Source organism: Acromyrmex echinatior, unplaced genomic scaffold, assembly GCF_024713525.1.
Source record: "Acromyrmex echinatior isolate Ae372 unplaced genomic scaffold, ASM2471352v2 Scaffold24, whole genome shotgun sequence".
NCBI classification, from domain to species: domain Eukaryota; kingdom Metazoa; phylum Arthropoda; class Insecta; order Hymenoptera; family Formicidae; genus Acromyrmex; species Acromyrmex echinatior.
In genome coordinates, this window is record NW_028259058.1 from 283,413 (window position 1) to 292,829 (window position 9,417).

General features: G+C 31.2%; 1 pseudogene; it reads left to right on the forward strand.

Moving 5' to 3' along the window:
* Window positions 1–2,434: 2,434 nt before the first annotated feature.
* Window positions 2,435–8,268, forward strand: LOC147906502 (uncharacterized; annotated as a pseudogene).
* The last annotated feature ends 1,149 nt before the right edge of the window (window positions 8,269–9,417 follow it).

Sequence of the window (9,417 nt, forward strand, 5' to 3'; positions counted from 1 at the left end):
GCTCGAGATAAGTTTTGCTTAAAATCCTTCAATCCATCCTTTTTATTCTTTTTTTCAAATTTTTCCCCTCTCATTTTCCGAATTTGGGGGTAACAAATAAAAACCAAAATTTGTAAATTTGTGGGTTTTTCCAGTAAACAAGTTTTCTGACATTCCGAAAAACAACTTTAAAGGAATTTTTAAACTTTTCAAACGTTTTTACAAAAATGTAAACAATATTTAATGCGGGGAAAAAAAATTTTTCTGACAAAATTTTTGAAATCTATTTTCAAATTTGGGGTTTTGGTATTTATTACGACAATAGTATATTAAACCCGCGGCCGGAAACGTTTCGGGGTGTGCGAGGGAAAAAAGAAAAGCAAAGGGGTTTTTTTTTTCTAGGGCCCCCTTCCCCCCCAATTTTTTTTTGCAGAGAGAGAAAAACTTTTTTGCGCATGGTTAACTAATTAATATGAAAAAATAAAATAAAAAGTTAAAAGGGTAATAAAGTCAATTTTAAGGGCCCCTTAGTATTTCAGAAATTTTACTATTGACATGTCGGTAACTAACATGCATCAAAAAGACTGGCAAGAAAAAAAGGAATACAACTAACTTTCCCCTTTTTTTTCTCTATCATATTTACAGGCAAAAATTTTTTTACTCTTTCTCAAGAACCTTGTACCCCTTCGCCCTCAAAATGGTATGATTTACTTATGGGAAAGAATCCCGGGAAAAGGCGAAAGAAAAAAGATTTCATTACTTTTACATGCTTCTTTGCCTAGTAGCCCTTAACTATTTTTTTGACCACCAGCGATCATTGACTTTTACTTAAAAAATTATGTTTTTTTAATTTTTTTCCCCGAGCCTGCATTTCTTTTTTTTTTTACATATTTTTAAAGTATAAAAATTTTTTGTGCCAAAAAGGAAAACCCCTTTTTTATCTTTTTTTAAATCCTTACAATCCGCAATGATTTTTTGGGATAAAATAATCTTTAAGAATTGTTTTTATAAGACAAGATTAAATTGACATTTGACAAGATTTTTTCCAATCTCTTATTTCGACATCCTTGTGCCCCAAAACTCCCTCAAAAAACAAAATAGGGAATCGGCACTGTGGCTGATAAGGGAACGTGGCTTTGAATACGACCGTCGATTTTAAAAATTTTGCAAATGGGACAATGCCCCGTAAAACTGATTTGAATATTTCGATTTAATTTTTGTATTTTTAAATTTAACGTTTGATAAAGACGCAGTATTTTCTTTTTTTGAATTTTTGATGAAAAAATTTTTCTTAAAAGTTCCACGTTTTAAAGAATTACTGATTCTTTTAATTTGTTGTACAAAGCCTACCTGATCAAATTTTTCGAATCATACAGAATACCGCGTCACGATTCAACCGTGTTAAACTGGCAGAAAGTTTGGGGGGAAATTGAACCAAATATATTTGGAGACAATTAAAATTACTAAAAAACTTTTTAATTACGCAAATTAATGATACACTACGCTGAAATATTAGCACATTTTTTAAAGTCTTTTTTAAAAAAATTTTATTCACAAGAAAAATTTATCCACTATTCTAAAAACATTTTTTTTAAAAGGCCCAATTAATTTTTAAAAGATGTACCACGGCAGAGTTTCTTTCTGAAAACGTATTTTTTCTATTCGGTAATTGTAAAAGTTTCTTTTTGAGTATATACTTTTTTTACAAAAATTTTCATAAAAAAATTAAACTTCTCTTTTATAAGGGAAATTTTTTTTAAAAATAAATTTAATTCACGAGAAATTTGTTTGTTTTAACGAGAAGATTAAAAACCCCCCAATTTTTATTGTACCCAAAAATTTTTTAAGTAAAATTTAATTCTACGATGAAATAAGCTATTTTTAAAAAAGTGTAACTAAATTTCATTTTTAAGCGTGTTATTTCGTACTTTTTAAAATTAGGTTTCTTTTAAATTTGGGGTTTTACATTTGGGGAAGTATATTTTTCTAAATTAGAAAAGAAATAAAAATTTTTTTTTATTTTAATACGTATATATCAAATTAAAAAAATCTCGAAATTTTATTCAACCTTTTTTTGCTTTTTTTTTCCTTTTTTCGTAAAAAAAGTTTAAGTAAAAAATTTTTTATATCTCAAATATCACTTTCAAAAATTTTTTAAAAGAAAAATATCACGCATTTAAAACCCTTTTCACCATCTAAAACCTTTTTAGACAAAAATAAATAAAATGTTGAAATAGAAATATTCCCAAAATTTCCTTTCTCTGACTTTCGTAATTAAAGTTTTGTGTTATTTGAGAAATATCCCCTTTTTGTGATTTTAAATTCCTTTAAAGAACTATTTTTGGAAAAATTGTCCAAAAAACATTCGTTCTTTCGTACAAAAGTTTTATCTGCATATTGTGAAATTCTTATAGGGATTTTCTTAAAATAAAATAACGGAATTTTCGTTAATAAAAAAAATTTAGAAACACAGTATATACAATACCGCTACTTTCTGTCGGCACCTTTGTCAGTGTTGGCCAAAATGGAATGCGCGTTCATGAAGTAAGTAAGTTACCTAGCGCATCTAAACTTCTTTCTCTTTTCATCCTTTTTTCACTTTGTCAAAATTCGTCGCAAAACTCATTAGATGATCTTTTAAGGATGCAATCACAAGGAATCAGAAATAGCGGAACGAAACAACAATGAAAAAGACAAACGGTGGGGATTAATCAATCAGAACGAATTTCGTTACATTTTTTCGTAGCTGGGTTTCACATGATGAGAAATACAATATATTTACTGAACGGAACTGAACGGACCGGAATAACCTCAATGACAATAGTGGATAGCATATTACATCGATCCGTCAGTATGGTAAAGTATTTATTGTAGTATATATGCAAAATATTGGAGATATTTTAACAATTAATGCATACATATGTTTGTTAATAGGAAAAATTAATTACAAGAAAGAACGAGGAAATTGTTTTTATACAAAATATATACGGAATATATATGGAAAAGAATTCCACAATTACGACTGCTGAAAGAAATGAAAAGAGAAAAATTAATTAAAGCCTATTTCTTATATAAAATTTTAAAAAAGAAAGAAAAAAAGGAGGCAAATTTACGAAAAGTATGGTTACCACCAATATATAGAAGAAAGAAGACGTAAATAAGGGATAAGCAACAATCTAATTAAAGAAATGAAAAATATAGATCTTGAGAAATTTATTCAATATTTGCGAATGGACAAAGATTCGTTTAATGAATTACTAAAATCGAATCAAATATTACGAAACAAAAATGTTGTTAGAACTCCAATACCAGCTATTCGACTCGATTAGAGATATGTTAACGCTATTTGGCTTCGGGTGATATTATGCCTTCCCTTTCTTTTGCGTTTCGAATTGGAATAAGTACGGTATCTAAAATTGTGCCAGAAACTTGTCAAGCTATATGGAATAGCTTAAAAGAAATAATTTCCCCTGAATGTACAGAAGAAATATAGATAGAAAAAACTAAAGAATATCAGGATATATAGGATTTTATATAGGCGCAATTGATGGAAAGCATATTGGACTTCAGGTATATATAATTGATGTACTATAGCAAACGATTTTTTGCCTTTGTAAATTACACTGTTTTATTTATATTATAGGCTCCGCCACATAAAGGTTCAACATTTTATAATGACAAAAATATGCACAGTATTGTGCTCATGGCACTTGCAAATGCTAATTATCGTTTTATAGTAGTAGATATTGGCGATTAAGAAAGACGAAGGGATGGCAGTATATTCCAGCAAGTATATCGAGTGTGCATGCGTGCAGGCGTGCGTGCGCGCGTGCGTGAGTGAGTGCGTGCGTGCATGCGTGTGTGCGTGAGTGAGTGTGTGCGTGCGTGCGTGCGAGCGAGTGTGTGTATGTGTACAATATAAATATATATATATGTATATCTTGTTTTAAATGCAAAATGTTTTGAGAATTTCAAGCGATAAATCCATATTATAAATAAACCCATTATTATATTTCTAATGGGATGCACACTGGATATGTTAAATGCTTGTATCATGCATTGGCATTTGGATATTTTCACGTAGAGTATATTTTGAAGCACGCCATATTTATACCGCACTCCCTGTTGATCTTCTTCTAACCAAGAGAGAAATGGCGTGGCCTCAACACGTTCAATCGTGCAACATGACATCAGACGTTACTACACAGACGCCAAGAGAAGTAAAGAACTCATATATATAGTATAATCACCCAGCAAACGAGAATGAATTGAAATGGATTCAGATTTTCAGAAATATTGATTCACGAATGTTAAAATGAATGCTTTTCAATCCTGAATGCATTTTTATTCATTTATAAGAATTGCATGAAGCATATCTCTTTGCTTTTCAATCTAAAAATAATATTAGCTTTTTCTGTGCATTGTGATTATTGTTCAATTCATAATTTGGAATAGAAAATGCAGTTTTACAATCCAATTGCATCCAATTGAATCTAATTGAATCCAATTAAATCCAGAGAAAGTATTCGCTATTCAAAATACACATTCGGATAGAAAAAAATTTCAATCCATTTTAATCACGTTTTTTATTATATAAAATATAAAATATAAATAAAATATATAATATATAATATATATTATAAAATGTGTAAAGAAATAAATACTATAAATTATATATAACTAATTATATATAAAACTATAAATTATAAAATATAAATAAAACTATTTTATTATATAAAATAATAATTATTTTCTTTTCTTGCTGATCTCTACTCGAGTCAATAGAATTTGGCAACCATGGAAACAAGGCGAGTTGCCTTCCAAAATTCTCAAACTTTATTGCCTCGAGTATCATTTATCCTTGTTGGTCACGCAATATTGAATAAAGACAAAAGATGGTCGCAGTTGCGAGGAAATCAGGTCGGAAAAGTGAGATTCGCAGAGTAGAATTCTGGCAGGACAGAATGAATGCCTTGTACGGTTTTCGTGCTGAAAAGAATTCCGCGGTTTACCTGAAAGTCGTAACATTTTTTGTATATTCCGGTTTTCAAGCAGTGAAAACTAAAGATTCTGCAGTCAAGAAAATTCTGAATATTGACAATAGAAGTGACCATTCTTGATAGTTTACAGATTTTTATCAGTTTTTTTTTTAAATACGTACAAGTTAATATTTAAAAGTTTTAAAATTATTAATTATAAGTCTAACGTTAGAATTGTAAATAAAAATTACAAATTTTTGCAGTTCTTATACATTTAAATTTATTCATTTCTGAAGTATATGTTTTTTTCTTATTAAAATAAAACCGCGTAGTCGTTTATAGTCAGAGATTCTAATAGTCTCAAGGAATTATCATTTTTTTCTTTTCAAAGTTGCTAGATAAATAAACACTTAATTCAAATTAAATTGTTATAAATGTCATAATGAAAATATATGTGCCTTTCTAACAATATAAACTTATGACATTCATATTTAAAGGCGTGTAAAGAATTTGTATATTTTTTATATAAGTCCCTAATTTGTAAAAATTTCTTCAGATTTTCCGATTACCTTTACTATGTCGGATTATTTTGGAGGGAAGAGGTTTTTACATAATTTGCGAGTTTATAGAAGAAACATCAATCTTTAAAATCAGGACGTAATGTAATCTTGCACGACTTTTACATCTCGAAACAACATCGAAGCAACATCTGTCTCTAAGAATGAAAGAGATTTCTACAAATCAACTAAAACATCTATCATTAAAAATATGTTTGATCTTTTCAAGATATTGTGTATATATGTGTATTACTGTTAACAATCGATTAAGAGTGATTTTTATCTCTGTGAATTCTTAAATTGAGTGAATCATCTAAGACAGTAAGATTTATATATTTCTACTTCTGATGGAGCAATAAATAAAAAATTCAATTCATAGCATATATAACAAGAGATTAGAAGTTCAGGGACGTTCAATTGTTGTATTCGATACTTCATGTTTAATACTACACTGACATTCACTTAATATTTACCGCAGGGCATTATGGATAAATTCATTTATGATAATTAATGTTCAAAATATATAGGAATTTCGATATGATCACGAATTTAATAAGATTTTGTAATATAAAATAGTAGCGTTAATTTTATTACACTGAAGAGGACCTGATGTGAAAAACGATGATCGAAACGTCTGCATGTATGAAATTGTTAGTCTACAATAAACATATAAATATGATATAGCAACAACAAGCTCTTGCCTTTTTGACAATTTGAATTTCATTCGTTGGAACCTATTTAATACAAATAAAAATGCATTATTAAAAGAAATACAAATAGGACGTGGCTATTCAACCTTTAATATTAGGATTGTATAGAATGATTTCTTCTTAATATATAACATGGGATCGTAAATCTTCACGTGCGATACGTATACGTGTGTAAATAATAAAATCAAAAAGAAAAAATAAAGAAAAAGAGTGAAACGCAATTTTTGGCGGCCTTTGATATTGTCAATAACTCGCGATACCTTTCTTTCCAAGCTCCCTTTGATACTACGTTACTTCGTTAAATATCATACTTTGTCAGGAGAATATTTTTGTTACCATGTGAAACGATTGTTACTTGACAAGAAAAAAGAGAGAAAGAAAGAGAAAAAGAAAAAGATTGGTATGGTGAATCGACGAGTATTTTACGGGAGAGTCGGTCGATTAGCGAAAGGTATGCTTTCGGCATCAGATGACTCTCTTTAATTCTCCGGGAACTATACGGAACTTTGTATTTTACATCAGGGTAGATTACCTTTTCTCTCGTTGTCTCGTAAAAGCCGTCGGCTTCTCCCTCGCTTCCTTCCCTACACCTTCGCTAGTTAGGGCTCTCAGCTCTAATATCTAGTACACAGGATGGCAGAGACCCTCACTCTCTCTCTCTTTCCATCTCGCTTTCATTTGCCATTCTTCCTTCTTCTTCCTACCTCCTTTCCATCTCTTAGGGAGGGTGTGTAAGGTAGCGAAGAACATGCTGCGGGAACGCGGTGTGAAAAGAGAATCCGCGGAAAAAGAGAGAGCGAAAAAAAAGGCAGATCAGTACCGAAAATGGAAAAGAAACGGGACCGATTGATAATGGGAAACGGGGAAATGCGGGGGGTTAAGAGACAGCTGCAGGCCATGCGAGGAAGAATATGAAACAATGCCAGCGAAAGAGAAAGCGAGATGGACCTACTTGCGTGGTCCGCGACTCCGCTCATCACCCCAGCAGCATTCGTTCCACCGTAACCCTCTTCAGTATTCATTCATATAATTTTATTTTAAAAAATGGAAGTGACCTTTTATCTTTTCGGCGTTCCTATCTAGAAAAAAAACGTGTTCAAAATACGTTTTTGAAACCATTTTACTTGTAACTGACATTTTTCGACATGCTTTATACTTTTGGAGATATTTCAAATATGAAACGTATAATTTAAGTTTATTTAAATTTGAATTAACGAAATAAAGCATTATTTATATAAATGTTTCAATTTTTTAAATCTATTTATATTTATTTCTAATAAAAAATAGTTTTAAATAAAGAAAAGAATTTCGTTCCCTTTTTATGTGTAAAATTAATTGCTTCGCATGTAGACTTGTTAGATTTATTGTCTGGCATTATCATTTGCGAGACAGTTTGTATATTAATAGATACACGTATCTATGCATTAAATCGAATCCGTTAATCGAATCTCAGATTAATTAATAACACAAAAACTGCATGTGTTCCGATAAATGCAACGCATGAACAAACGTATTCTGTGCACGATGAGAGACACCGAGATTCACATTCATGAGTCACACCATTCACGAAATGTGAATTCTCGCTTTGCAAACTTTGGAGATCAACGGGTCGAGGATGGTCAGCCACTTCTATCGCGCAGGTTTGCAAATGTTCCGTTATATCGAGCTATATTCGATATATCATCCATGAGTTTTTCCGAGTTACAGTAACAGCCGGTGCTCTTCTGGCGGATATTAATCCGGTATTATTCGAAGAAGTTTCGAGAAAGACAATGTCGAAGTTTCGCGGCATTTCCTACCAATGCGCCAACAACTCGAGAGAAGAAGAGAAAGAAAGGAGAAAGGAGGAGAAAGGGAGAGGCAGAGAGAGAGAGAGAGAGAGAGAGAGAGAGAGAGAGAGAGAGAGAGAGAGAGAGAAAGAAAGAAGAAAGAAATAATTCGCAGGAGGAGAGAGAATCGAGATTTATCTAGCGATCTTTCACGGTTGCAAGGATGGCGCAGGGCGTCGGCATGATGGGGGTAATCGCCATTCTGATGCGGGAGGGGGGGAGTCGTGAACGGGGAGAGGTAGAGAAGTAAGAATAGCAGGAGGTATCATTCACTTGGCGGGAGTGCTGCCCCTTCGCCGCTCGTAATAATTTTCTGTTTTTTATGAATGAACTTAACTTTCCTCTTCTGTCTAACTCTATCTCCTTTCTTGTTCTCTCCTATCTAAGCCACTTCTTCTTCCATCGCACTTGGCGTACCGTTCTCGCACAGGTTTGAGTTTAATCGAGCTGAACGTGACACTGACATTCGTCTTCGTCGAAGCTTTCGCAGACGACAAATACAGTGAAATGACAAATACACACTTTTTTTTTTAATAGATCGTATGATGTGCGCATTGATCTTTGTCAAATGGATAAATTCGACAAATTGATATTCTCTAAATTCGAATCAGTGAATACCAATGATTATCACTTGTAAATATAATATACCATTGGATATGTTTAGAAGTTCAAATTTAATTAAAAGATAAGTTTGAATATACTATAATATCGATATTCACATTCAATTCCAATACAACAATGAATTTATACATTAAAGCAAGATTGCTAAGTTAGGAAATTCCAAGTTTCATTGATTTTTGAATTGAATTTCACTGATTATGTGTGTTAGTAACATACTATTCAGATAATACATTATATAGTGAGGCTAATAATTTTCTATTTTCTCATCTATAAGCATGCACTGAGAGAAAAATGTTTGATATTTGTAACTATAATTATATATTAGTATAATTATGATTATTACTGCTGTAATAAAAACAGTAACTATGTTACTCAAATGACTATAATTTTGCAGTTATATTTTGAGACAATCATAAAAAAATCATAAAAAGCATGCTTGTTTCAAAATATAACTGTAAAATAATAGTCACTTGAATAATTTTTATGGTAATTTCAACTTTTTTATAGTTATACAAGAGCTTTCATATTTCGCACAAAAGGGAATGCCGGGAAATCTCAATAAATGTTACAAATATTACGGAATTTTCTTATTATGTAAAAGCACAAGAGCGGTTCGTTTTGTACTGGATGGATACACATTTCTCGTTCTTTCTTTACAACATGTGATTCGCGAAACCACTTCGACAGACTTGAAAAAATATTATTTAGATTTGACATTCGATTGATCCACCTATCTAAATAT